The following is an 8420-nucleotide window of genomic DNA, read 5'->3' as shown; positions in this document are numbered from 1 at the left end:
CGCATTGCTATTGTTGTGGATGCATATTTAGGAGTTTGTGGAGAAATCAGAAATTTTTGTTTTTGGTTGGCCAGAAAAAGAGGAGAGGTCACGGTGAGCAGAAGTAGTGGCAAGTGAAACCGAAGATGGATTGCTCCTCCATATGAATCCAGTGTGATAGTTCTGTATCCGTTGTTGTTGCAGAAGCAGTAAACAATCAATTTGGTGGGTTGAGTCTTTGCGGAAAGCAACACTAATGTTTCAGTCTTACCGAGTCAAACTACAGCAAGCAACAAAACTTCTTCAAAATCTAAGCAATTTTTGCGGGTCGGCAGTGGACAAATCGACTTATTGTCATGCTCAGATCAGTGCCCTTTCACTGACTGCTTGTTCTTTTGTAGCACTTAATTGTTTATTTACGCTCTTATCTTGATTTTTGCAGATAAGAGCAATTATGATTGAGATGGTGGTATCTAAAGGATTTGCAACTCTGGAGGTATCAACAACAACACCCTAGCTATATTTGAATTATCTGTATTGACACTCTCAAGTTTTTTTTTTTAACTGTCTACGAACCTCTTGTAATGCACCTTTTAATTTACAGGTATCCCAGAAGCATTCAGGCTCTCTCTTTATGTACGCCGGTCACAAAGGGGGAGCATATGCAAAGAACAGCTTTGGTAATATGTTAGCTCATTTAATCTCTTAGCTTCAGTTATTCCTTCCTTGATTATTGATGAGCTCTGTCTTCACAAAGAATCTTAGACAAAAACCCCAAATCAATAAAAACTCAAACTCAAGCTTTAGATTTGTTTTACACTTTTCACTTTGAAGAAGATAGATTACTTCTTCATTTTAGTTTCATAGTTAGTCATCGTCCATCAAAATATCTTATGTTTTCTCTTTCTGGAGTTTTGTTGCCTGCTGATGGTATTCCCTATTCATGTTGCGTTTATGGATAAAGATTCCACACCACTGTAATTACATATATATATTTTGAAAACATTTTTGATGAAGCAAAATTGCACTTTACTACTCGTTTTCATTTTCTGATGTTGTTATGTGGTTCTTTTATGGTGATTGCAAACTGAGCTGCTGACCGAACCGGTTTCTCATATGCTAACCCAATATTTCATTTGCAGTTATACTGCAGTAGGTGTTTTTGTCCTTTCACGGATGTTCAGGGAGGCTTGGGGAACTAAAGCTCTAGAGAAAGAGACAGATTTCAGTGATTTTCTTGAGGTATTTCCATGGACAGAGCTTTTGAAAAACCCATATTCTCAATTGCTGCCAGAAAAAGTGAGCTCATAATATGTCATTTTCTCCCAGGAAAAGCACATGTGCATATCTATGGAACTTTTACAGCTGTTCTTGGAGATCATGGTCAACGCCCACTGGATGATTATGGTAAGGGTTTTTTTTTTGTTTTTTTCGTTATGTTTCTTAATTGTGAAAGTCAGATAAGTCTGCTAAAGATGTTCAATTAAAAAGAAATGTTGATTTGCATCTTGCAGATGTGCTAAGGATGATTTGGCTGATGATGATGCTAACTTAATTATCAAACTGAAGTTTCTCCCATACAAGGTATATTTTTCTTTTCTCTGGAGGTCTCTTCTGGCTAGAGAGATTTGTGATTTTGTTGCAATTTCCTACCTCTTTTATTGCATGATTATCCTGAATTCCTGATGTTGGCCATGTCTTCAATTTTCTTACAGTTGAGAACCTTTTTGATCCGTAATGGCCTATCAATTCTATTTAAAGAGGGAGGGGCCAGCAGCTCACAAAACCTACTACCTCAGGTGAGCTGCTTTCTCCGTATGAATATATATATATAGAGTGATGTGTCAAATGTTATAGTGATATTTTTGGTAATCCGGATTCTGATTAACTTGCATTGCATTGTAAAACAAAATGGGGAGAATAGTTGTGCCATGCTCATTATGTTTTTTGATTATTTAGGAGCTGACGTGATCATGCTTTAATTTTTTTTTTGGTAATATTATTGTTGTTTCTGCATCCAGGCAAATGAAAATCTGGGGTACGTCAGATGGAAAGCAGAAAGGACTATACAAGATGCATGATGAATGGTACTAGAATCACACTACTCTATACATGTAGCCTAAGCTTATATAGTTTTGTTAAAACTTATTCCTGAGCAAATGTGTAACCTACTGCCTAGATGCTGCCGTTTGTCTAATAATTTTTTCAGCTTTTTGAATCTGGATTAGCATCTCTTCTTCTCTTCAAAATGTACAGGGCTGCTTACATAAGAAAAAGGTGTGGGAATGATAAGCTATCTTTATCAACATACTTAAGTGAAGCTGAGCCATTCCTGGAGCAGTACGCGAAACAGAGACCAAAGAACCAGATTTCGATAGGGGCTGCTGGGAACCTAGTGAGAACTGAGGACTTCTTAGCCATTGTTGACGGTGATCTAGATGAAGAAGGCGATCTTGTGAAGAAAGGAGTGACACCAGCTACTCCTGAGCACAGCTTTGAAGGAAGCTGTCCACAAGGATGAGGGTTTAATTGTATTCTTTCCAGGTACTCCATTTGCATTGTCTATATATCATCTCATGTATTCTGGTTGTTGGTTTTACTTCATCTTTGTGGCAATGTTTTATATTAAACCTATTAGTAGTAGTCTTTATTAGCTTTCAATAGATTATAGATGATTGTTTGACTAATTCAGATAACATTAGTCAGATAATATTGACCAGAAGTGAGAGCAACATAATGTTAGAAAGAGAATGGTGGTATATCTTTCTGTATATTTCACTTGATATAACATTTCTGTTAATCTGTTTTCTTGTGATATTAATAATTTAAATATGTTCTCAGGGATTCCTGGATGTGCTAAATCTGCACTTTGCAAGGAGTTATTGAACTCCCCAGGAGGCTTTGAAGATGATCGGCCAGTGCACACCCTGATGGGTGATCTTGTCAAAGGTATTTTCAAGTGTAGGGTTTTTTTGGGTCAAAATTGCTCTGGTCTCTCAATTTTGCCATCTCATGCAATATATTACATACTGGGCAGGAAAATATTGGCCAAAGGTTGCTGATGAACGTCGTAAAAAACCACAATCAATTATGTTAGCTGACAAAAATGCCTCAAATGAAGATGTCTGGAGACAGGTAATTTAATTATACGCTGAGAATCTGTTACAACCTCACATCGATTAGTATCAGGCTTATAAGATTCTCAGGTAGTGCTATAAGCCTGATACTCATTACTAATCTCTACCCATGGATCCTTTAAGAGTGGCTTTGTAGGAGTAGATTTTTATCAGAATCTTTGCAACTATTGTTACAGTCGTAATCAATTGCTTTGCTGCCTAATGGTTATTAAGATTAAAATTTGGTTCCATGACACCCTCGGTTGGTTTTTGAAGACAAAATATTTTTTCGACTACTTGTAACCTGCCTTTAATACATATATATATCTGTGTGCATAGCTTGTATTGTTGAAGCCTAGTTAGTGGCTGACCTGATGTATTTTCACATCTTANCACCCTGATGGGTGATCTTGTCAAAGGTATTTTCAAGTGTAGGGTTTTTTTGGGTCAAAATTGCTCTGGTCTCTCAATTTTGCCATCTCATGCAATATATTACATACTGGGCAGGAAAATATTGGCCAAAGGTTGCTGATGAACGTCGTAAAAAACCACAATCAATTATGTTAGCTGACAAAAATGCCTCAAATGAAGATGTCTGGAGACAGGTAATTTAATTATACGCTGAGAATCTGTTACAACCTCACATCGATTAGTATCAGGCTTATAAGATTCTCAGGTAGTGCTATAAGCCTGATACTCATTACTAATCTCTACCCATGGATCCTTTAAGAGTGGCTTTGTAGGAGTAGATTTTTATCAGAATCTTTGCAACTATTGTTACAGTCGTAATCAATTGCTTTGCTGCCTAATGGTTATTAAGATTAAAATTTGGTTCCATGACACCCTCGGTTGGTTTTTGAAGACAAAATATTTTTTCGACTACTTGTAACCTGCCTTTAATACATATATATATCTGTGTGCATAGCTTGTATTGTTGAAGCCTAGTTAGTGGCTGACCTGATGTATTTTCACATCTTATGTTTCTTAACAAGTCTCATTCCAATATTATTCTTGTAATTTCCCTATAGATTGAAGACATGTGTCGGAGAACTAGGGCTTCTGCAGTTCCAATCGTTGCTGATTCTGAAGGTGTGTAATTATGATCCATTCTTTGTTGTATTTCATTTACCAATCTTCTTGTGTGCTGTTTAATGTGGTCATATTAACTTCAAATTATAATATTTGACCTTTAATTGATTGGATGACCCTGCAAACGCTTTGAGTGTAAAAGGTTGAAAGATCATTTATCTTTTACTGATTTTGTTCCCGTTTTGTTCGTTTCTTTAATTTCTAAGCTTGATAGTCAATTTTCTTACAGAAGAGTGCAGTTAGAAGTTTATATACTTCGCTTTAAACACACAAATATATTGTTCTGCTTTGTTTCCGCAATTACTGCCTTGTCTCATCCTCTGTATTCATTGTGGTCTTTTGCTTGATATATACTTTTGGCCCTCTTTTGACTGCACAGGAACCGATACAAATCCATATTCACTTGATGCGTTGGCTGTTTTCATATTCCGTGTACTTCAACGAGTTAACCATCCGGTATGCAGTTGCATCTTATACACAGTTTATCTTCAACTGCGTCATCCAACTTTCATCACAACCCTATTCAAATTAACAAAACCGTCGTTTCATTCATATGCAATGAAAAATTGTTAGGGAAAGCTCGACAAGGCATCTTCAAATGCAGGCTATGTGCTGTTGATGTTTTGTCACCTTTATGTGGGAAAGGTATCATCACATACACCACAACTTTTCTTCAAGTATATCTATGATTTGATCTCACATTTAACTGAACGGTCTTTAACTTCCAGAACCGTAAAGAATTTGAGAGTGAATTGATTGAGAGCTTTGGCTCCCTCGTGAAGATGCCACTGTTGAACTCAGACAGGTATATGGTGACATCAATTGTGACCTACAAACTCGAACTTGGCACAGCTACAAATTGCAACTTCGTATTTAATTAATTTGTAAACCACTTAATTAATTGACTTCTCTTTACGCATATACAGGAGTCCTTTACCTGATCCTGTTAAATCAGTTCTTGAGGAGGCATAGAGTTGTTCAATCTCCACAGTCGAAGACATGGGAGGTGGGTAGCCAACACTACCATCTTCTCTACTTCATCTCTTCAGCTCTAACTTTTGTTTGGGTCCTTTTGAACTCTTTTCCTTCTGATTTTGCTTGATGTAGACTCGAGTCGACGAGAGGAACATACGCAGCAGAGTGGACCCAATTGGAGAAACAACTACGAAATACTTTAGTTGCAAATTCGGAATATCTCAATTCTATTCAGGTAAAAGATACTTTTTGTCATTGAGGGTTCATGAAAAGCTACAAATCCATGTTATATAGTATTTTAGCTGTGTCGATATATCTTCAGCACATGATAAAAGATAACAATGTCTTTGCTTTCTGGTTTGCAACATTCAGATTCCATTTGAGTCTGCATCTCATCAAGTGCGGGAAGAGCTCAAAAGAATGGCAAAGGGTGAATATAAACCACCAAGTTCAGAGAAAACAAAACATGGGTCTATTATTTTCGCTGCCATTAACTTGCCTGCTACTCAAGTTCACAGTCTTCTTGAAAAGGTAACCAATCATATTCTTAAGAAAAAGGATGTTCATATTCAAAAACTAAAAGCTGTAAGTTCACAAACTTAAATATGACTTTTGTTCCTGCCCCGATTTGTAACGGAGTGAGCCGACATCATTTTTTTTTTCCTTTTTCTTATAAGCATCAGAGAAGTCAAGGTTACGTATGGGATTTGTTGTTAATAGATGTTTTTTTTTCTTATCAGTTGGCCACAGCACACCCAACAGTCGGATCTTTTCTAGAGGGAAAGAAAAAGAGTATACAGGAAAAGCTTGAACGGTCTCACGTGACGCTTTCCCACAAGAAAAGCCACGGCGTAGCAGCTGTAGCCAGCTATGGCCAGCACTTGAACGGAGGTACCCGTAGAGCTCACCGAGGTCATCTGNGGTAAAAGATACTTTTTGTCATTGAGGGTTCATGAAAAGCTACAAATCCATGTTATATAGTATTTTAGCTGTGTCGATATATCTTCAGCACATGATAAAAGATAACAATGTCTTTGCTTTCTGGTTTGCAACATTCAGATTCCATTTGAGTCTGCATCTCATCAAGTGCGGGAAGAGCTCAAAAGAATGGCAAAGGGTGAATATAAACCACCAAGTTCAGAGAAAACAAAACATGGGTCTATTATTTTCGCTGCCATTAACTTGCCTGCTACTCAAGTTCACAGTCTTCTTGAAAAGGTAACCAATCATATTCTTAAGAAAAAGGATGTTCATATTCAAAAACTAAAAGCTGTAAGTTCACAAACTTAAATATGACTTTTGTTCCTGCCCCGATTTGTAACGGAGTGAGCCGACATCATTTTTTTTTTCCTTTTTCTTATAAGCATCAGAGAAGTCAAGGTTACGTATGGGATTTGTTGTTAATAGATGTTTTTTTTTCTTATCAGTTGGCCACAGCACACCCAACAGTCGGATCTTTTCTAGAGGGAAAGAAAAAGAGTATACAGGAAAAGCTTGAACGGTCTCACGTGACGCTTTCCCACAAGAAAAGCCACGGCGTAGCAGCTGTAGCCAGCTATGGCCAGCACTTGAACAGAGGTACCCGTAGAGCTCACCGAGGTCATCTGCAACGACAAGATGGCTGCTCTAACTGCCCATGTCGGATCTGTGGACGGGGAGGAGACCATAGTCTCTAAGAACGAATGGCCACATGTTACGTTGTGGACCGCGGAAGGCGTTAGTGCAAAAGAGGCCAACACATTACCTCAGCTTTACGTAGAAGGAAAGGCGAGTCGCTTGATGATAGATCCTCCGGTCTCAATCTCAGGTCCTCTGGAGTTTTTTCTGAAATCAAACTTTTAACATGGAAGGTTGCTATCACTTGAGGTTGCTCATGGAATGGGACACTTTATGGTTGTTATAAATAAACAGTTACCATTGTCATGAGATTTTGAGGTTAATTAATAATATAGATTTTTTAATTGTTCACTCTTCTATATGGTGTAAGTGTCTATTCAGTATCTGCGTTACTGCATACATTGAGATAACAAAGAATTGAGTTTGCTATACAATCAATGCACTTTCTAGATATATATATATATCGTACACTACAGATGATCAGTAGCTTGAATAACCTCAAGTCCTCAATTAAAAGGTGTGCTACCGACTGATTTGAATATACACCAAGGATGTCGTTTAGTTTATTAATTAAGATTATTAAGTGAACATACTCGAATTCAATTAATTTCTCTCGTCTATGAAGTTTTGTCACCTTTTTAAAATGAAACACAACCGACCCAAGGCCCAAGAGAATGAACGAGTCGGCGGATGAGGGGCATAATCGTAATTTTAAATAATGTATAATTTTATTATTTATGTTAAACCCTAAAGTTTCTATGGATTCCTGAGATCATTCTTATTCAACCCTAGCCGCTGCACACTCCATATCCTTGCGACATCTTTGAGGTAAGCGTCTTCGAACGAACGCATCTACGATCTGTTTCTTTCTCTTTTGCTTACCTTTGCTGAGACGCTTTCGATCCTTGTCGTTTCCATGTTGTTACCATCTACTTCTTCTTCTTTACCTGTATCTCTCTTATGATTCGATTCGATGCTTTTTGTTTGTTTGTAGATCGTTTTTGAGTATCTCGTCTTTGATATATATAGTTTATCGATTTATCGATCATCGGATTGATCTGGTTCTGAGATTTTTATATTATTATTCAAATTGGATCTGAGTGAACTATATAGTTATGTTGTTGTTAGGATGTATGTGATTATCGATTTGTCTTGTGATTGGCTTAACAATTGTATTGTTCCTTGTTGATAATCAAAGTTGTGAGAACTCTCGGATTTGTTCATGTAGAGTTCCTTGAATGAATTTAAGCTCGCTTAGCTCAGCGGTCAGAGCACCACATCATATTTTTTTGTGTGGTAGAGATCGGTTCGACTCCGATAGCAGCTTCTTATACTGTGATTGTTGTTTTGAGACACATTAATTTCGTATTGATTATTATACATGTCTACTGTGTTGATTGACTCAATAATAATATGATTTGATCTTTCTGCAGATTCTTTTTTTTGACGAGCAGCCATGGGTAAAGAGAAGTTTCACATCAACATTGTGGTCATTGGCCACGTCGATTCTGGTAAATCCACCACTACTGGTCACTTGATCTACAAGTTGGGTGGTATTGACAAGCGTGTCATTGAGAGGTTCGAGAAGGAGGCTGCTGAGATGAACAAGCGTTCCTTCAAGTACGCATGGGTCTTGGACAAACT

General features: G+C 37.4%; 1 protein-coding gene and 1 pseudogene across 1 annotated transcript in view; both read left to right on the top strand.

Annotated features, from left to right (window-relative positions):
* LOC104784279 lies at positions 14-7127 on the top strand (annotated as a pseudogene).
* The window catches only part of LOC104782387 (elongation factor 1-alpha 1), a 4479-nt gene continuing 3597 nt past the window's right edge, over positions 7539-8420 (top strand). The window contains exons 1-2 of the mRNA XM_019244974.1: positions 7539-7604; positions 8210-8219. The gene's annotated coding sequence lies outside the window, so the exon portion shown is untranslated. The remainder of the gene's footprint in view (positions 7605-8209; positions 8220-8420) is intronic.

This window comes from Camelina sativa, chromosome 4 (genome assembly GCF_000633955.1).
Source record: "Camelina sativa cultivar DH55 chromosome 4, Cs, whole genome shotgun sequence".
NCBI classification, from domain to species: Eukaryota; Viridiplantae; Streptophyta; class Magnoliopsida; order Brassicales; family Brassicaceae; genus Camelina; species Camelina sativa.
This window is presented reverse-complemented; position numbering and strand designations above follow the sequence as displayed.